Here is a 21,816-nt window from a genome sequence, read left to right as displayed (position 1 = left end):
GTTGCACCCTTGTCAAATACACACACATGCACATGTACACAGTGCTCATACATGCAGCCCAATACAACATACATGCGTGACATCACGACATGTCTACTTACATACACATACATACAAACATGTGTGCACGCACAACTGCATTTGCCATGCAAGCCTACACACACAAGCACCATCCATGTCTCACACATTACAGCCCTCGCGCGTGTCAGCCCCATGGCCAGGTACACCCCCACCCATACTCGACCCCATACAAACAGATGTGCAACCTGCACAATACCGAATAATCACCACACGCACTGCTCACAATCAGGATGCATGTACACTCACCGCTCGACTCCAGACGGGTCTGCTTCTCCAGGACCTGGACGTGGAGCGCTGGGGATATGCGTTCCAGGACCCCCATCTGTTCTTCCGACAAGTGGCCCCGGCGCCCCTTGGCATCCGCTGCCTTCAAGAGGCGCCGGGCCTTGTTCAGGGTCCTGGACCTGAAGTCCTCCCAGCGCTTCCTGACATGTTGTAAGTCCCGGACTGCCACCCCCTCCGCGTTGATGGCAGTCACGATGTCAGTCCAGATCCGAGTCCGTCCTTCCTTGTCGGCGGGGGAACTTCCGAAGAGGGCATCATACTGCCCCAGGACTTGCTCCACCAGGACACCAACTTCGGTGGCACTGAAGCTGGTGCCCCTCTGCCTCTCTGGCCGGGGGTTGTCAGTGGTCACAGATGGTGTTTGCCCCGACATGACAACCCCAGAGGCAGGAGTGGGTGGGCAACTGGGTCCTGGGGCTGGGCTGTGGAGCGATGGAATTCCAGTTGGGAGTCTTCGGTACCAGCAGGGGTGGTCACAGCAACAGCACCCCTGGCTGATGTGCAGGCAGCAAATGGCAGTGCACGTGGGCAGCAGGCAGTCAGGCAGCAGCAGATGGTAGGTGGGAGCGTGCTCGGGGCTCTGGGGGGCAGTAGTTCGGCCTTCTGGGCAGGAGCGTGGTCTTCCGTGTGCTTACGCGTGGCCAGCTTGGTACGGAGTGATTTGGCACGTGAAAATCCTGCACGTCAGCGTGAAAATCGAGGAAAGGCCCTTAGCGCGTAAGCGCGTCAGCACGCATACGCGATTCTATTGGACCAAAGGCCCTCAGCGCGTAAGCGCGTCTGTGACGTGACCCGCACGGGTGTTTCCCACACAGCACGTGATGACAGAGCACACGTGGAAAGACTGCACGTCAGAGTCTCATCGCGTGTGATTGGTGGAAATGGCCCTACACGCAGAAGTGACAAAGCGTGTAATAGGAGGAAATGTCCCTACACGCAGAAGTGACAAAGCGTGTAATTGGAGGAAATGGCCCTAGCGCGTACACGCCGCGTAAGTGACGCTGGACGTGTGGGCCTGTATAAAAGGTACGCGTAGAACACCACTTCCTTGTACGTGCTTTTCGTGGAGAGCGAGTGGGTGAATTCTGTACTTCTTGTCGTTTCACACGCGATTTACTTCACGGCGTTTCAAGTTCGTATTCCCTGTTATCTCTGACAGCTTTTTCTCTTCTTTCGCTTTTACTGGTTTACCTGGGCCTGTTCCCTCAAACAGTGTTCCCTTCTACTGTTGTCCTGTCTCCTCAGACAGCGTACAAATCTTCTTTTGGCGGGGGTGTTGCCAACCAAACGTGCTCCTTTTACACGCTCGTTTACCAGGCAGACGGTGAGTCACGCACGTATCTAACATCTGTGCTTGCCCCGTGTGTAGCCTACCCCTTCAGAGGTCATTCTAGGCTGCGTGTGACACGCATACGTTCATTCTTGTGTTTCTGGGTGCCACAGCGTAGTGCAGGTTTTTCTTTCTGCACACGTGGTCTAGGAGGGGTTGCGTGCACGTCATCTCCCTTTTTTGGGCCTCCTGTGCGTTGCGTGACCCGTCATCTTTCCCCAGGGGTTACATTCAGCCTTGCTAGAGCACTAGGGTACAATTACCATCTGGTACCCAACCCCTTTGACCCCCAATTGCCCAGGATAATAGTCTACATCCACTCCCATACGCACATTAACATCAGTGCCATGGCTGGGAGGCGAGGATTCCATAAGGGTGGCAAAGGTGGAAGAGCCACAAGTGGTGGCCGTGGTGGCCGTGGTGGATCCGGTAGGGGACGTGGTCGTAACTTGCAGGGTGAGCCTGTCCTCCCATGTGTGGAGGACCAGTCACGGGCACCCATAATCCCCCCCTCCCCCCCTCCCATTGAGGCTGATGTGGGTGACACCATCCATGCTCAGCCCTTGTTGGACCAGCCCATTGTGGCACCAGACCTGGCTGACTCCATGGCTGACTTCCAGGTCAGCAGGGCTACGACACGTGCGCTGGTGCACGTTGATGCCATCATGCCATGTGGATCTGGGGCAGCAAGGTCATCTGCTGCACCAAGGAGGCAGGGCGGAGAGGCTGCAGGGGCAGCTGCGGCTCCATCCACCCCAGCCCTCACACACCCAGCCAGGACAGTGTCGGTCCTAGTCCATGGTGCTGACATTCCCCCTGACACCATCACACTAGAGCCAATGCCTGCACCAACTCCCATGCTGAGTTTGCAATCCCACACTCCTGATACAGAGTCCACCAGGGCTCCTGCCCCTAGTGTCCAGAGCGGCGCAGGACACTCAGGATCACCACCACCTTCCAAGCGGAAGAGGAAGAGTGCTCGTCCGGCACAGGCTGATGCCCCAGACACGGCTACACAGTCCGGCCCGTCCAGGAAGCCCAGCTTCACGGATGACGAACTGAATGCACTTGTCGAGTATGTGTCCGGACATGACAATGAGATGGTCATTGTTGCAGGATCCAAGACCACACCCGCACAACGCCAGGCACACTGGCAGACCGTTGCGGACATCGTAAGTGCCCTTGGAATTGTGAGGCGCACAGCCAATGATTGCTATAAGCGCTGGAATGACCTAAAGCGCAGGGCAAAGAGTAAGCTGGCCTCAAGTCATGCCGCAACTCTAGTGACTGGAGGTGGGTCTCCAGTAGTAGACATGGAACTCACTCCACTTGAGTCAGTCGCTGGGACCTACGTCACGGAGGAACAGATCCAAGGCGTGGGAGATCTGGCTGATTACGAGGCATTGTCCGGTGAGTGCACATGCATGTGTGTGTCATCCATGTGCATGGTGTGTGTGTGAGGGCTTCTGTTTGTGTGCCAGGTGAGAGTGTGTGCGCCTGAGTCGTATGGGTCAGCCATGGGCTTCATGCAATCCTTCCTGCGCAGCTGCATTTGGCCATAGCAGTATCCCTTCTGCCAACAGTAGACATCTAGCCCAACTGCACGCCAGTTGCCCTTGAAGTGTCACCTTGCCACAACATATTTGCTTATTTTTCACTGCTCATTCAGTCAGTTTGTTTGCATTCCACCACTTTCACTAGGCATGTCGCTGTCCACTAGTCACATGTCTGACATGGGTATGGTAAAGTGGAGTGACTGTTACCTGGATATCATTTGTACACACATGTCCCTGTGCGATTGGACCATTTCAGACTGGCAGCTCCAGGTGAAAAATCTGACCTGTTAGAATTAGAAAAGCAATTACATGCGGGAACTGGACTGAATGAATAGGTGCTGCCCTCCTCTCCATCTTCACTCAATTGCAATGGTACATGCCATCTGTGTGATGGCATGTGTGTTTCACCTGGCAATCACAGGCCAATGTGTGATGCCACTGCCAGGCAGCATGCAGAAAATGTGTTCATCTTCCATCTTGGTGTCATCAGTGTGTGCCTTTTGCCTGCACTTCATACGCAGTGAGGGTGCATGCATGGGAGGGTTTTAGTCATGTGGGACATGTGTCAATCAAGTACTGGTTCTCTTGCTTCTCAGCCCTCATTGTGTGCCATGGTGCTAATGCCTGTTTCCATTTCTTTGTTTTCATGTCTTTGCAGGGGAAGACGCACCTGATACTGCTGGGGTTGTGGAGATGGTGCAGACCCAGGAGGGGTCCGAGGGCCGACCAACCACCAGTGAGGGACGTGGTGTGGTGGTGGGGGAGAACCCACAAGTGCTGCAGGTCGTGCTCTCAAGGGGTGTCTCTGGCTGCACCTCCCCCGAGCTGTACTCAGGTGTTGATTCGGATGAGACCTACGTGCCGTCGCAGGTGAGTGTTCCAAGGAGGGATTCTGTTCTGTCTCACCCACCTGCACCAGGGTCAGGACCCTCCATGGGGATGTCAGTGTTGGCAGCTACGCCTTCGGTGGTTACGGATGCAGGGTCACACTCCGCGACATCTGATCCTGTTCCTGGGCCAGCAGATCAGAGGGGGAATGCAGTCCTGCAGCCTCAGGCAGTGCCGGCACAGCAAGGCGCAGTTCGCCTTGCCCCAGACAGGTGTGGTGCCCGCCGACGTGGTGGCCGTACGCCACCCGGCAATACCGCATGGGAGCAATCCATTTACGGTATGGCAACCCAACAGGCTGCATCATCCGAGATGATGGCTCAGGCCATGGATAGGGTGGCCACTTCCATTGTCCCCCCAGAAAGGCTGATGGAGCGACTAGAGCAGGCAACCGACTCCATCTGCCAGTCACACAGGGAGGACATGTTGGGGTCCAACAGGGACAGGCGGGCGGCACTGGTGACTCTGCAGGAGGCCATCTCCATTGAGTCCCAGGGCCACAGGGAAGCCCTGAGGCAGGAGCTCCTTCACCTCAGGACGACTCTTGTTGAGCTTGAGGCTTCAACACACCAAAGGACAGAACAGCAGCTGGAGCGTCTCACCCGTACGCTCTCAGCTGAGATGCAGGCAACGAGGGCGGAGGTCCGGGCATCCCGTGAGTTGTTGCATGGGGACCTCCGCACACTCATCCTCCAGAACCAGACCTACCACACCCGCATGCTTGCAGCCATGGAGGAGCAGACTAGGGCCTTGCGTGGGCTGCCTCCCATAGTGCAACCACCTCCGGATGCAGCTGCACAGGGTGATAATAGCGACAGCAGTGATACTCCCACAATAGGGTAGCCGTGTGGGCCATGAGCCCATGGAGGTGTTTTATCTTCCCAGGATCCACGCAGGTGGGTTCTGGTGTGCATCCTGTCCTCGGACCTCCTGGGTGGCCTCCCCAACCCCCCCGGGCCCATCAATGGCCATTTTTGATTGTTTCTTATTTTTATTTTTATTTTGATTTCTTTTATTCCCAATTTTTTTGGGACGATCTGTTGGCTTCCGTGGTTCCTGTGGGCATACGCTGCATTGTGGCTGGGCACATGCAGGCTTGTAATGTATTTGGTTCAGATGCTTGGGTTTGAGTCGCACACACCCCTCCTGCTTCCCGTTTCCATGGGCTTGCAAAGGGTGTGCCCAAGTGACAGTGAATTACACAGTGACGTTGGACTCCCATGAGCTGTGTGGCCAGTCTGTAGTCAATACGGTGTATACATTCATAGTGCATATTGCTGTTGTGTTGTACACTGCATGTTGCATTGATGTGTAACTCTTCTTCTGTGTCTACCTCCCAATTTGCAGGTCCCTTCCTCATGTCCACACAAGGACCTCTAGTCTGGAGATGGGGACCATGTTGGCAGCAGTGCACCTACAACTCTACATGGCGACAACACTGCACAGTTGGTAGTGGTGGGAGTGCAGGCATTTCCAGGTGGTGAGACTACTAATATGTAACATTTGTGATGTCATGTTAATGGTACTACGTGCTCAAGTATGTTGTTGGTCCGGCATTGCTGTGAGCATTTCAGGTGTTGCAGGTTTCTAATAGTGCCACTGTACATAGTGAGACTGATGTCATGTTGTGGGGATTACTTTGTTTACCTGCAATTAGCATGACATGGCACGGTGTGTCGTGTGGCGGTGCTGGGGTTGGGTTGGCTGACATGGCACTGTCCTCTTGTTGCATTTTGCAAGTGGGTATTCATTTTAGCTGCTTCAATGTGTAACTTCACAAAACTGCATTGGTGGTGTCTGTGTGGGTAGGGATGCACACATTGTGACACTTCCAGGTGAACAATCTCAGGCTGACATGGTATTCCCGGTTCATTCTCCAGACATTCAGGATCAGTGTCAGGTTGAGTCATCATTGATTGTCAGATGGAATGTGCCAGGGCAGTGTGCACTCCACAGGGGTGTGATTTCTATGTGAAGTAATTAGCCACTAGCTGTGTACGGGCTGCCTCCCCCCGTGCCCTTTCCCCTCCCATGCGCAGCGGCTGTGCATGTGGTTGGGGATGTGGGGCCACCACCATGTCCACGGCCAGGCCCCGGCGTGTTGCAACGTTGTGCAGGACACATGCTGCCACTATGATCCTGCACACTACTGGGGGAGCGTATAACAGCTGCGCTCCAGAACGGTCAAGGGAGCGAAAGCGTGACTTTAGCACTCCGAATGTGCGCTTCACTATGCCCCTGGTTGTAATGTGGGCTGTGTTATATCTTACCTGGGGTGGCGTGGTGGGGTTCCGAATTGGCGTCATCATGTGGGGGCTGAGAGGGTAGGCACTGTCCCCTGTGGAGGTGGTGATTGGTATCATTGGTGGGGTTGTGACCTTGCTCAGTATCCAACATGCATGCATGTGCAGTGGCATACATACTCACCAAGCAGCCATGTATCGCCATGCCGCCCAGCTTCTAGGTCCCGGCTTAGGGTGGACATTCGGTAAATGAAGCTGTCGTGGGTGGAGCCGGGATAGTTGGCATATACTGAGGTGATGATTCCCTTGGCATTACATGCTACCTGCACGTTGATGGAAGGCCAGTGCTTGCGGTTCCTATAGATGTGCTCAGATGCCCTGGGGGGACGTAGAGCCACATGGGTGCAGTCGATGGCACCTAGCACTTTGGGGAATCGCGCCACAGCGTAAAAATCCAGGGCGGCAGCTTGCCTTTCTGCAGGTGTTCTGGGCAGGTATATGTGCCTGCGGACTGATGGGCGTGCAGTGATGATGTTCAAGACCTGGTGTAGGCAGCGTGACTGGGTGGCCTGTGACACCCCACCCACTATGGCACTTGTCCGCTGAAATGATCCAGTGGCTAAGAAGTGCAGTACATTGAGGACAGGGTGGGTGATGTGAGGTCATCCTCCCACTCACTCACCAGGTCCAGTATGATGTGTGGTGGAAACCTGTACCTCCCATACACCTGGTCATCAGGCATCCCGAAAAGGCTGGTTCTGGGTGTGAATATTCTGGCCCTGACTATCCTCCTCCTCCTCCTTTGGTAGCCCACTGCCACTGCTGCTAGGAACGGTATGTTCATCCTGCCGTCTGAGCTTGTTATTGTTAAAGTCCGCAAATTTATGCTTTGCGCGTGTTCTAGGCGAGCGTGTGACCCGCGCACCCCTGGAATCCAGTTCCCAGTCCAATAGCGTGTGGAAATTCACACGCACCACGGGATACAGCGTGTGACCCGCGCACCCCTGGAATCCAGTTCCCAGCCAAATGGCGTGTGGAAATTCACACGCACCACGGGATACAGCGTGTGACCCGCGCACCCCTGGAATCCAGTTCCCAGTCCAATAGCGTGTGGAAATTCACACGCACCACGGGATACAGGTTCACTGACGTACTTGCATGTGTAAGTGCCCGCGCACCCATTAAATACACGTACATAGGCCAATCGCGTGTACGCGCACTTTTGTCCAATTACACGCGATGACACTCTGACGTGCAGTATCTCCACGTGTGCCCCGTCATCACGTGCTGAGTGGGGAACACCCGTGCGGGTCACGTCACAGACGCGCTTACGCGCTAAGGGCCTTTCCTCGGATTTCACGCTGACGTGCAGGATTTTCACGTGCCAAATCACTCCGTATCAAGCTGGCCACGCGAAAACACACGGAAGCCCACGCTCCTGCCCAGAAGGCCAAGTTACTGCCCCCCAGTGCCCCGAGCAGCCTCCCACGTGCCATCTGCTGCTGCCTGCCTGCCTGCCTGCCTGCCTGCCTGCTGCCACCGTGCCCTGCCATTTGGTGCCTGCACATCAGCCATCTGCAGGGGTCCAGTTGCTGTGTCCAACCCTGCTGGAACTGAAGACTCCCGACTGGGATTACATCGCTCCACAGCCCAGCCCCAGGACCCAGTTGCCCACCCACACCTGCCTCTGGGGTTGCCATGTCGGGCACTTCCACATCTGGCACCAGTGGCAACCCCAGGCCAGAGGGGCACCAGCTTCACTGTCACCGAAGTTGGTGTCCTGGTGGAGCATGTCCTGGGGCAGTATGAATCCCTCTTTGGATCGTCCCGCGCCAGCAAGGAAGGACGGCAGAGGATCTGGGCCGACTGTGTGGTTGCCATCAACGCGGAGGGGGTGGCAACCCGCGACGTCCTGAAGATCAAGAAGCGCTGGGAGGACTTGAGGTCCAGGACCCTTGTGAAGGCCCGGCGCCTCGTGGAGGGGGGCCGGGGCCGCATGAGTTCCATCTAGATGAGGGTCCTGGAACGCGTACGCCCAGCGCTCCACGCCCAGATCCTTGAGAGGGAGGCCCGTCTGGAGTTGAGCGGTAAGTGTCCATGCATTACTGTGTGAGACAGGGCATGTTGCGGTGTGCTGGTTCTATGATACTTGCCTGTATGTGTGCCATAGGCCATGTATGCATGTATGTGTGCAGGGACATCATGGTAATGCATGTGCGACCAGTGATGTGTGATGCACATGGTTGTTGCATGTGTTGAAATGCCGCATGGGGAGCCCTATGCAGATTTTGAACATGAGAGCATGCCAGTCTCTGTACCTGGACATGGGTGGGGGTGAGGGATGGGTGCTGATGCCAGGTACATATATGGTAGCCATGTCTGTGTGCCTGACCTGCGTGTCTGTGACTTGTGCATGCCATGGATGCATGACACATGTGTGTGACAATGCACAGATTCAGTAAAGCAGCCAAATTACCCTTGTATCCGCTGTGTTTGGTGTGTTTGGGGCCAGATGGATGTGACTGAGGTGAAGTGTGTGCATGTGATGGGCATGAGCCATGATGCATGTGAGTTACATATCATTGAATGTTTCAAGAGTCCATTGGACATGCATGGAAATGTCCATGGCATGCACCATGCCTGTTACTGTGTGTGTTTTGCCTGGACTGACCCATGTGTTGTGGAGGGACATGATGGAAGTGTACTTTGACAGTGGTGCTCATCTGCTATTGCTTCCTGTCTAGGGGACCATTGTACAGTGCCCTGATGCTTGTGTTCTTTGTCTCCCTCTACGAATCGGCTAGTGAAGAAGAGGGCGGAGACGGCGCTGTGGAGCAAGGCGGCGGGGATGCCCCCACGGCTGCAGCGGAAGGGGTGGGTGAGCCCCCACAGGGGCCTGCTACGGTGGGAGACGGTGAGGAGCCAGCCAGGTTGGTGGTTTGCACAGAGGAGGAGGAGGCGGCCACTGGGGCACACATGGGGCCTGGTGGGGGCATCCCTGCTGGTGCAAGTGGTGCAGTCCAGGGCCAGGGGCAGGAGGCAGCACAGGTCACCGTGGAGGGGCCTGTGCATGTCGCTGTCCCTGACCCTGTGAGTGCACCACCATGCACCAGCAGGGATGCCCCGTCCCAGGCCTGTCCGCAGGTAGAGGGGATGTCCATGTCACCTGACTCCCCTCCACCTGCGGACGTGGGAACCCCTGGCCGTGCGGAGAAGGTCCTGATTGGGGTCGCGATGCGCACGGCTGTGATTCGTGATGCCGTGCGTGCTTCCCGGGAGGAGCACGCACGTCATCACGAAGTGCACCGTGCCGACGTGGCCCAATTGGGATCGGCCATGTTCGGGGGTTTCCTGCATGTGTTGGCCAATGTGGCGGCCCTCTCCTCCTCTGTGCAGGCTATCCACCAGTCGTTCTCCTTGCCGTCTTCCAGCCCAGATGCCACCAGGGCCCCCTGTGGACCTGCCCCGACCAATGCAGCCAGCTCGGTGGGGATCCCATCCCTGCCACAGTCGGGAGTCAGAGATCCAGCAGGGGTGGACACCAGAGCAACTGGACCCCAGCAGATGGAGGATGTGACGGCATCATCGGGCAGGGCACGTGCACGACGGCGTCGGTGGTTTCCATCAGCCTGGATGCCGTCGTGCTGGCACAGGCAGTTGCGTCGGAGGCAGCAGCAGGCTCAACGTGGGAGGCATCATGGCTCGGGGCCATCAACATCAGGGGTGCAGGCATCGGCCGGAGGGCAGGAGAACCCTGGAATGGGAGTGGCTTCCGTGTGGGAGCGGTTGTGCCAGCGGATAGGTGCGGAGCGGCAGCGGGCAGAGGAGGAACGGCTCACGATGGTCAGGGCGGAGGACTCCATGCGGAGGGCGCTGAGGCGGGCTGAGTGCCTCGAGGGTCTTCGCAGGGAGTTTGAGCTTGACACTGCGTTATCCCTGCGGGACCTCGGGGCCAGGGAACATGCCCGCCTCCAAGCCATTGACCAGGAGTTCGATGATGCCCTGGCCCATGACAACAACCAGTGAGCCGTCCGAATAGCCCGCTGCCTTTGTATATAGTTGTATAGTTAGGGTTAGGTTTCCTTTGTTTTTTTGATTTTTCTTTTGGTTGCGATTGGACAATGCACCACTTTTTTGTATATAGTTCAGTTTTTAGTTAGTAGTCATAGTTAGGTTTAATTTGGTTGGGCTCATGGACCCAGGATGATCTTCTTCATGGTTCTTCATTGGCTTATTTTAATTTTTCAGATTATTTTCTTGGACATTCATCTTGTTTTGTTTGATTTGCTTTGTGTTTTTTCTTATTTCATTGCCATTCTACTTGCTGTTCAATACATATTATTTTTTTAATCTTCAATGTGTCGTATCATCTCATTGCTTTCAGGCATGTCATGTTGGGTGTTTTGTCATTCACTTGCAGCCATTGTGTGTGACAGACATGTGTTCAATTGCATTATTTAAATTGGGGTTGTAACATGTAATTGCCTTTGATATGTGGGTGGGTGTGATAGTTGGTTGGGCCTTTTGGCAGGGGAGGATGGGCATTACGAACATGATTGGGGAATGTTGGGACCCAGGTGCAGGGGGGCATGGATTGGACATGGGTGGGGGCCTGCTGGCAGGTGCCCCACAGTGCTGGGGGGGTGGGGGTGGTGGGAGACATGAGTGGGGGCCTGGTGGAGGGTGCCCCTGGTGGCTGGGGTGTGGGGGTGGTGGGAGACATGAGTGGGGGCCTGGTGGAGGGTGCCCCTGCACTGCTGGGGTGTGGGGGTGGTGGGAGACATGAGTGGGGGCCTGGTGGAGGGTGACCCTGCACTGCTGGGGTGTGGGGGTGATGGGAGACATGAGTGGGGGCCTGGTGGAGGGTGCCCCTGCACTGCTGGGGTGTGGGGGTGGTGGGTGACATGAGTGGGGGCCTGGTGGAGGGTGCCCCTGCACTGCTGGGGTGTGGGGGTGGTGGGTGACATGAGTGGGGGCCTGGTGGAGGGTGCCCCTGGTGGCTGTGGTGTGGGGGTGGTGGGAGACATGAGTGGGGGCCTGGTGGAGGGTGCCCCTGCACTGCTGGGGTGTGGGGGTGGTGGGTGACATGAGTGGGGGCCTGGTGGAGGGTGACCCTGCACTGCTGGGGTGTGGGGGTGGTGGGAGACATGAGTGGGGGCCTGGTGGAGGGTGACCCTGCACTGCTGGGGTGTGGGGGTGGTGGGAGACATGAGTGGGGGCCTGGTGGAGGGTGACCCTGCACTGCTGGGGTGTGGGGGTGGTGGGAGACATGAGTGGGGGCCTGGTGGAGGGTGAACCTGCACTGCTGGGGTGTGGGGGTGGTGGGTGACATGAGTGGGGGCCTGGTGGAGGGTGACCCTGGTGGCTGGGGTGTGGAGGTGATGGGAGACATGAGTGGGGGCCTGGTGGAGGCTGCCCCTTCACTGCTGGGGTGTGGGGGTGGTGGGAGACATGAGTGGGGGCCTGGTGGAGGGTGACCCTGCACTGCTGGGGTGTGGGGGTGGTGGGAGACATGAGTGGGGGCCTGGTGGAGGGTGACCCTGCACTGCTGGGGTGTGGGGGTGGTGGGAGACATGAGTGGGGGCCTGGTGGAGGGTGCCCCTGCACTGCTGGGGTGGGGGTGGTGGGTGACATGAGTGGGGGCCTGGTGGAGGGTGCCCCTGGTGGCTGGGAGGTGGGGGTGGTGGGAGACATGAGTGGGGGCCTGGTGGAGGGTGACCCTGCACTGCTGGGGTGTGGGGGTGATGGGAGACATGAGTGGGGGCCTGGTGGAGGGTGCCCCTGCACTGCTGGGGTGTGGGGATGGTGGGTGACATGAGTGGGGGCCTGGTGGAGGGTGCCCCTGCACTGCTGGGGTGTGGGGGTGGTGGGTGACATGAGTGGGGGCCTGGTGGAGGGTGCCCCTGGTGGCTGGGGGGTGGGGGTGGTGGGAGACATGAGTGGGGGCCTGGTGGAGGGTGCCCCTGCACTGCTGGGGTGTGGGGGTGGTGGGTGACATGAGTGGGGGCCTGGTGGAGGGTGACCCTGCACTGCTGGGGTGTGGGGGTGGTGGGAGACATGAGTGGGGGCCTGGTGGAGGGTGACCCTGCACTGCTGGGGTGTGGGGGTGGTGGGAGACATGAGTGGGGGCCTGGTGGAGGGTGCCCCTGCACTGCTGGGGTGTGGGGGTGGTGGGTGACATGAGTGGGGGCCTGGTGGAGGGTGCCCCTGCACTGCTGGGGTGTGGGGGTGGTGGGTGACATGAGTGGGGGCCTGGTGGAGGGTGCCCCTGGTGGCTGGGGGGTGGGGGTGGTGGGAGACATGAGTGGGGGCCTGGTGGAGGGTGACCCTGCACTGCTGGGGTGTGGGGGTGGTGGGAGACATGAGTGGGGGCCTGGTGGAGGGTGACTCTGGTGGCTGGGGGGTGGGGGTGGTGGGAGACATGAGTTGGACATGGGTGGGGGCCTGCTGGCAGGTGCCCCACAGTGCTGGGGGGTGGGGGTGGTGGGGGACATGAGTTGGACATGGGTGGGGGCCTGCTGGCAGGTGCCCCACAGTGCTGGGGGGTGGGGGTGCAAGGGGACATGAGTTGGTGGTCATTAGTTCAAGGAGACATGTGCCTTTGCTGGGGGGCATGCCCATGGTGGGTGGGCTGCCTGCGGGACATGACCAGGGATGCAGGGTAGTCCCCTGTGGTGTGGGCTGCCTGCAGGGGCCGTGGAGGGTGTACAGGGTACACCTGGGAGGACCCACACTGTCAAATCACATGTGGAACTTCCCGCGCACCCCTGATATACACGCGCCCAGGCTATTCGCGTGTGGAACTTCCCGCGCACCCCTGAAATACACGCGCCCCCAGGCTATTCGCGTGTGGAACTTCCCGCGCACCCCTGAAATACACGCGCCCAGGCTATTCGCGTGTGGAACTTCCCGCGCACCCCTGAAATACACGCGCCCCCAGGCTATTCGCGTGTGGAACTTCCCGCGCACCCCTGAAATACACGCGCCCAGGCTATTCGCGTGTGGAACTTCCCGTGCACCCCTGAAATACACGCGCCCAGGCTATTCGCGTGTGGAACTTCCCGCGCACCCCTGGAATACACGCGCCCCCAGGCTATTCGCGTGTGGAACTTCCCGCGCACCCCTGAAATACACGCGCCCAGCCTATTCGCGTGTGGAACTTCCCGCGCACCCCTGAAATACACGCGCCCAGGCTATTCGCGTGTGGAACTTCCCGCGCACCCCTGGAATACACGCGCCCCCAGGCTATTCGCGTGTGGAACTTCCCGCGCACCCCTGGAATACACGTAGCCCGCTCCCCCAGGCCCGATCGCGTGAGGAACTTCACGCGAACCCCTGTAATACACGTAGCCCGCTACCCCAGGCCCGATCGCGTGAGGAACTTCACGCGAACCCCTGTAATACACGTATCCCGCTCCCCCAGGCCCGATCGCGTGTGAAACTTCACGCGAACCCCTGATATACACGTAGCCCGCTCCCCCAGGCCCGATCGCGTGAGGAACTTCACGCGAACCCCTGTAATACATGTAGCCCGCTCCCCCAGGCCTGATCGCGTGTGAAACTTCACGCGAACCCCTGATATACACGTAGCACGCTCCCCCAGGCCCGATCGCGTGAGGAACTTCACGCGAACCCCTGATATACACGTAGCCCGCTACCCCAGGCCCGATCGCGTGAGGAACTTCACGCGAACCCCTGTAATACACGTAGCCCGCTCCCCCAGGCCCGATCGCGTGTGAAACTTCACGCGAACCCCTGATATACACGTAGCACGCTCCCCCAGGCCCGATCGCGTGAGGAACTTCACGCAAACCCCTGTAATACACGTAGCCCGCTCCCCCAGACCCGATCGCGTGTGAAACTTCACGCGAACCCCTGAAATACACGTAGCCCGCTCCCCCAGGCCCGATCGCGTGAATAACTTCACGCGAACCCCTGTGATGCACGTACCCTGCTGAAATCGCGTCTTAGACTTCCCGCGCACCCCGGTATACACGCACACGTATTTTTTGTCAGCGGGTGTCCGTGTTTGTGGGTACCCCTTTGCACGTCATTTTTCCTGGAGGGCCACAGTATGGGACATTCATCATGGCAGTATGTAGGTGCTATTTGTTGGCGCACCTTTTGGCGCACATTTCTTACAGCCGCAGAGACGCTACCGCCTGCTTTCTTGTGGCGGTCGTGTTTGTGCCTGTGCGCTGGTTTGAGCGTGCGCTTTTTTGCCCTATTCTATTCCATGAATACGTGTTGTAGGCGAGCGTGTGGGCGTTCCGCGCACTTGTGCCCTGTACTTCCCCCGTGACGCCCACGTTTTGGCAAGTTGTTCCCCATTCCGAGTGTTACGCCCGTGTTCCGCCTACTTTTGTTGCGTGCGCCGCGCTATGTGCGAATTTCGCTGTGGCCTGTGCGATTTTCGCTGTGACCTGGCGCACGCTGTTAGATGGCCTGTGCGCCAACGTGCGCCGCGCACTTTTTTATCGCACATCCGCTGGTTTTCTCGCGCACGGCCTTCCATGAATCGACGTGCGCTGCTTTTCGTGCGATTTTCGCAATAGCACTGCGATTTTCGCAATTCCGCTGCGATTCGCACGTTTTTGCCCACTTGCGCCGCGCTAATTATTCCATGAATCGGCCTATTGGTTGATAGTCTGCACACCTTTTCTGAAGCCTGCTTGGACACGGTTTATAATATTATCTTTGAACCAAGAATGTAGACGTTATGAAAGTACTTTACGGTATACCTTGCACATTGTGTCACTCATGGTGATCAGTCTGTAATTGGTTTATTACAGTCCCCTTTTTTTGAAAATGGCTATGATTGTTGCCTGCTGCCATAAGTATACAATTATACTATTAAAATTGTCAGCTGATTCTTCATGACTTCCAATCATGAACTTTATCTTATTTCATATTTTGCCTTGAAAGAGCCGACGTAAATTGCTAGTACAATTGCTAATTTTTATACTGTCTGGACCTTTTTTTTTATTACCAGACATTAAACATGTACTGTACAAGGTGAATTTTTTTTTAGGTGCCTGCTCTCATTGATAGGGTTCCATGTAATAATGTCGCCACAAAAATCTCGCCATGCAAAAATATCACCGAAAAATGGCCGTTTTTTGTGGTGTCATTATTGCATGGAACATGCGGGGGGCTCCCCGCAACCCCCAAACTTTTTTTTTCTTTTTTTTTCTTTTTTTTCTTTTTTTCTTGCCCCTGTCCCCATATATATGATCACCCAAATAATATCACCAGGACATTTTCCCGGCGATATTATTTACTGCAACCATATATATGGGGATATTATTACCGGATACCATTAATTGGCTACTTGTTGGTAAATCTTAGTAAATGGATTCCCAATAAGAACGCTCTTGCTGTCTAGCTTTTACTTTAAGCATGGGAAAGAAAGGGGGTAATATTGTATCGTTTGTGTGGTCACATAACATGTTTGTGAGTCTTTAGACATGCATTACTTATGACACACTGTATTCTTTTGCATTTGTATTAAAACAGTACAATTTCAGTTGTTAATACAAATCAAAAATAATGAGCAAGTAAAATTTAAAAAGGTAAAGCCAAGAGAACAGTGTTAAGCCAGGAGCGGCACACAGGCAAAGTAGAAGAGGGAATTAAAGGCAGACGGGAGTTCCAGTACATTGAGGCAAGAAGAGTGAATGATCTCAACAGGGAAGAGGCCATAGAAAGAAGAAACAGACTGAGAACGGAGAGAAGGAGGGGAGTAGAAAGCAATAAGAGGGCAGATAAGATGGAGCAAGACCATGAAGAGCTTTTAAAAACAATGCATACATAGTTCGAGGCGGTGAGATTCAAAAGACAGCCAAGACAGTGAAAGGAGGGCAGAGGAGATGAAAGAACATGAAAGAAAATAAAGAAAAGTCTGAATCGAGAAATGGTAGACCGAACAGAGTGGGGCAAGCTAATTGGTCTTCCGACCTAACAGAAGAGAAGATCAATAGAAAAGGCAAAAGAAAAAGACAGGAATAAGAATTTTAGAAGCAGGCAAAGTTAATAGAAGGAGAATCTTATGCATATTAGAGAGGTGAAACCGACAGCTGCGGGCAGAAGAGTAAATGTGCTGAGAGAGGCAGAGAGATGTCTTAGTTACTTACCTGTAACTGTATTTCTCCAGCATTGGTATCTTTCATAGATTCAGATGCTTGAATATTCCCCGTCGTCAGACTGGGAATCCTCGGTGATAAATTAAATAATAATAATATTTTTTTTTTAAATATATATATATATATATACATATACACTGCCACCTAGCAGTGCATGTACATAGCCCATTATAGCCTATGAGCCACTCCATTATGTAGTCCCTCCACCTCACTTTGGTCCTTTATGGCCCCAGCCAATGAGGTGGCAGGGCTTAAGCTCCGCCCCCGGCAGCCATCTTCAGATTTTGAACCGTAGAGATTACAGTATGATGGATGCCGAGCATAGGAGCAGCCTCTCAGGGGAGGCGGGCGGGCGCATGTGAATCTATGAAAGATACCAATGCTGGAGAAATACAGTTACAGGTAAGTAACTAAGACTTCTCCAGCATTGGATCTTTCATAGATTCAGATGCTTGAATAGAATACCAAGCAGTTAAAACATGCCACCATTATGAACAGCTATGCATAATTACAGAAAAACATATTTCTGATCAAACCTTTACCATGCAGCAACACAACGGTTACATATTTCGGGAAAGGTGGGAAAGGAGGCTGGTCCTACCTTATACAAAAAGATGGCGGAGCACTGCCTGTCCAACTGCAGTTTCTTTGTTGGTATCTTCAGTCAGGCAGTAGTGTTTCGCGAAAGTATGCAGAGTGCTCCACGTGGCAGCTCTGCATATGTCTTTCAAGGCCACCCCTGCGTGGAATGCTGCTGACGCCGCCCTTCCTCTGGTGGAGTGCGCAGACGGCGGTCTAGTTAAAGGGTCGCCTTTCAACTGATGACAGTGGGTGATGCAGGACGATACCCAGCGTGCCAGGCTTTGTTTGGATATATGTTGGCCCTTGGTACGGCCAGAGAAGGAAATGAATAGCCGGTTTGAGGAGCGGAACTCCTTGGTTCTTTGCAAGTAAAACTTCAACACCCTAGAAACGTCTAGAGAGTGTAATGTCCTTTCCGCTTCCGAAGCGTGATTCTGGAAGAAGGTTGGTAAAACAATGCGCTCAGTGAACGACATCTCCGAAAGTACCTTGGGGAGGAACTTAGGGTGAGGCCTTAAGATGACGCGGTCCTTCTGGAACAAGGTAAACGGAGGTTCCGAAGACAAAGCTTGTAACTCACTGATCCTTCTGGCCGATGTGATGGCTACCAGGAAGGATGTCTTCCAGGACAAGAATTTCATATCGCATCTATGTATGGGCTCGAAGGGAGGTTGCATGAGGGCTGTTAAGACGGTGTTGAGGCTCCAGTCCGGAACTGGTGTAGGTGTAGGCGGATAAGTACGCATCAGTCCTTTCAGGAAGATCTTGATCGCTGGTAAGGAGAGTAAGGCTTGCGTCTCCGCGGTTACTGTGTAGGCCGCTATGGCTGACAGATGGACCTTGATAGAGGACAGTGAGAGCCCTGATTTAGCCAGGTGCAACAAGTAAGGCAGAATTTGATCAACCGAGGCCGTGAGGGGATCGATCGCAGAGGTCTCGCACCATTTGGAAAACCTAGTCCATTTTCTGGTGTAGGTGAGTTGCGTGGACGGGGCTCTAGCGGCCCTGATGATATCCCAGCATTCTGATGGTAACTTTAGGTGCATCAGTTTACGCTGCTCAGGAACCATGCTTTGAGGGACAGGCTCCTCGGGTTGTGGTGGAGGACCTTGCGGTTCTGTTGTGTCAGTAGATATTGATGTGATTTGAGATGAATCGGGGTTTTGCAGGATAGATGTCTCAGCGTCGGGTACCAGACTTGCCGTGCCCAATCGGGTGCAATAAGAATCAAGGAACAATCCTGTTCTTTCACCCTGCGAAGTACCCTCGACATGAGGGGAATGGGTGGGAAGGCGTAGAGGAGCTTCCCCGACCAATCCACTGAGAACGCGTCTCCCAGCGATTGGTGCTCGGGGTATCTTGACGCAAATATCTTGCATTTTTTGTTGTTCCTGGTGGCAAAAAGGTCGATCTGCGGATGGCCCCATAAGGCAAATATCCGTCGGGTTTCTCTGTCGTCCAACTCCCACTCGTGTGACGCTGTGTATTCTCTGCTTAATCTGTCCGCTAGGACATTGTCCACTCCTGGAAGGTGCTCTGCCCTGATCTGTATCCCGTAGCGCAAGGCCCATGCCCATAGCTGTTGGGCTTCTTGCGACAGAATCTGAGAACTCGTGCCTCCCTGCTTGTTTGTATAGTGCATGGAGGTCGTGTTGTCTGTCTGGACTGTAAGAACTTGACCAGCTATAACCGGTAGGAAGGCTTTCAGCGCCAACCTTACGGCCCTGAGCTCCAACACGTTGATGTGGAGCTGGGACTCTTGTGCCGACCAAGATCCCTTGGTTTGGAGGTCCGCAAGATGAGCGCCCCAGCCTGATAAGGAAGCATCCGTCCGCAGCAGGAGGGTCGATGTCGGTGCTTGAAACGGCATTCCCTGTAGAAGATTCCCTGTAGAAGATTCCTCGGAGCGTTCCACCATCGAAGGGCCTTGTGCAACGTCGATGGAATCTGGACAATGTCTTCCCAGCATCCGAAAGCTTGTTTCCATTGGTGGTCCAGAGCTTCCTGAACCGGCCTCATGCGAAGCCTGCAGTTCGGTATGAGGAATATGCATGATGACATCATGCCCAATAGGGATTTTTAAGAGCGTACAGATGTTGTCTCTTTCTGTAGGAAGTTCGAAGTTAAGCGTAGAATCGCTGCTATTCTCTCTGTGGATGGTCTCACTCTGGGAATGCTGGAGTCGAGCTCGGCTCCCAGGAAGAGAGCTACCTTGCTGGGAACGAGGCAGGACTTCTTCTGGTTGATGGAGAAACCTAACTCTTTTAGGAGGTTGACCGTCCTCGACACTGCCGAACGAGCCTTTGCAGCTGAACTTGCCTTTATCAGCCAATCGTCCAGGTATGGAAAAACGTCCGTTCCTGCTCTCCTGAGACTTGCCGCTACCGGTGCCAGGCATTTCGTGAAAACTCTTGGCGCCGATTTTAGACCGAACGGAAGCACTTGAAACTGAAAGTGGAGCCCTCCCACTGTGAACCTGAGGAACTGCCTGTGTGCTGGATGGATCGGAATGTGGAAGTATGCATCCTCCAAGTCTAAAGTGGCCAAGAAGTCGTGCTTGTTTAACCAAGGTAGCACCCCTTGTAGAGCTACCATCTTGAAAGTTATGCGCTTGATGAACTTGTTGAGAGCCCTCCGGTCCAAGATGGGCCTCCATTGACCGTTTTTCTTTCTGACGAGGAAGAATCGGGAGTAGAAACCTTTTCCCCTCTGAGAATAGGGTACTGGTTCTACTGCTGCCTTCTGGAGCAGTTTTTTCACTTCGGACATGACCTGTCCTAGCATATGCACTCTGCGGGGAGTTGGAGGCAGGGAAGGAGGTTGGTCCAGAAATTCCAAGGTGTGACCCTTTCGGATCACCTGTAACACCCATTTGTCCGATGTAATTGACCGCCAGCGCTGGAAAAACTGGCTCACCCTTCCCCCCACCGGGGTGTGACGAAGGGGGGGGGGGATTGGTCGTCAGTTCTGCTTGCCTTGCGACTTCCCTTGGGCGGAGCCACGTCTGCCTTTATGGGCGTATCTGTTTGATGACTGATATTTATTGCCTTGGTACGTGCCGCCTTGTGCTTTTTGACCATAGGAGGAACGACTGTATCCCCTGAACTTGGAAGATGAACCTCTAAAGGGACGAAAAGACCGGTGGTCCTTACTTTTGTCCTTTAAAGAACTGATGGCTCTGGCTGTGTCAGTGTCTGTCTTGATTGCCTTCAAATGGTCGTCTATCTTTTTCCCAAAGAGATCTTGCGCCTGAACTTCAGGTCTAAAGTTAGTAGCCTTCATCCAGGCCTGCCTTCTGAGCACTGTGCCGTGCGCCATCTGCCTGAAGCCTGATTCGGCCACATCAACTGCTGCGTTGATCATGTGATCCGATGTTGCTTCACCATCCGCGATTATGGATTTTGCCTCCTCCTGGAGCTCCGGTGGTAATTGTTTCGCCAAGTTAGACATGCGGAGCCAAAGCTCGCGATCGAATCTTGCGGTCATGGCCAGTGCATTACCCGCTCTGATTGTAAGTGATGCAGAAGATGATACTTTCCTGCCCATGGCTTCCAATTTACGTCCGTCCTTATCCGGTGGTGCCGACAACGGTGAGGAGGGGTTGGCGAGTTTCTTTCTGGCCGCCACTGTAATAACTGAGTCCGGTTTAGTATGACCCCTTAAACAAAGCGGTGCTGAATCCGGAGCTTTATATTTCTTTTCTGGCCTGGACACCAACGCCGGAGTCGATAAGGGCGTAGATAGGATCTTGGATCCGGAATCCCAGATGGTATCGAGGAGGGGAATTGTGGTCACTGTCCTCCTTCGTTTGTCCCTGTGCTCATAGAGCACTGATTGCCTTTCCTCTGAAGAAACCTGAATTTTAAACAGTTCTGCGGCTTTACCTATTATGGTATGGAAAGAGACGAGATCATCCGGTGGTGAGGCCTTGCCCGGCGAGTCTCTCCTCTTGGGCTTCTCGACGACGTAGTCATCCCAATCACTGGGTGCGTCTGGCTCCTGAGTAATTTCTCCTTCTTCTGGTTCCGAAAAATCACCAAAAGGATCCTCCTGCCAGTCTGATACCGAGATGGTGGACGGTACCATGGTGGGATCTACGTCCGGAGATCGCGGTCTGTGCGATGACTGTGGTGACGGGACTCTTGTAGGTGAAGCACTGTGGGTGCTGCTCCTCGGTCTTCGAACAGGTGATCTCATCCGTTTTTGCGGTCTACTCCTGTAAGAAGAGCAACCCGATGTGCCTGGAATCGGGGATGACTCTCTAGGAATGGGATTAATCGGAATTTGCTTCTCCCTTTGCCGTTTGTAAAATTCTTCTACAATCCTCTGCACGGATAACATGAGCACCGGGTCATGAGGATAATCGGATTCTCCCGTGGACGGGTGCCAAGGAGGGCTGTATTGTTTCGGTAAGGGACCGATGGACTCTTCCACCACTTCCGCATCGGAGAATTCTTCCTGAAGAATTATATCCGGAAGTTCTGCCATGTGCCCCAAAGGTGAAAATTGCTGCACCAGAGGTTCAGTTACAGTATTCTTCTCAATGATATTGCTTGTAATGACAGGAGCTTCAAGAGTGAGAGGCAGTAATTCCTCTGTAACTGCTGAAATTTGCGGTGCCTCTGAAGGCGTTATGGATGATGTTATCCTCGTCGACGACTGAGATTTTCCCGTCGACGAGGGCTTCGCCGCCGACTGAGATTTTCCCG

General features: G+C 54.7%; 1 protein-coding gene across 1 annotated transcript in view; it reads right to left on the bottom strand.

The window, feature by feature from the left end:
• KSR2 (kinase suppressor of ras 2) overlaps positions 1 to 21,816 on the bottom strand; it is a 2,560,931-nt gene that overhangs the window by 1,913,292 nt on the left and 625,823 nt on the right. The gene's annotated exons all lie outside the window — the stretch shown is intronic.

This window comes from Ambystoma mexicanum, chromosome 10, assembly GCF_040938575.1.
Source record: "Ambystoma mexicanum isolate Mex_15411 chromosome 10, UKY_AmexF1_1, whole genome shotgun sequence".
Taxonomy (NCBI): Eukaryota; Metazoa; Chordata; class Amphibia; order Caudata; family Ambystomatidae; genus Ambystoma; species Ambystoma mexicanum.
This window is presented reverse-complemented; position numbering and strand designations above follow the sequence as displayed.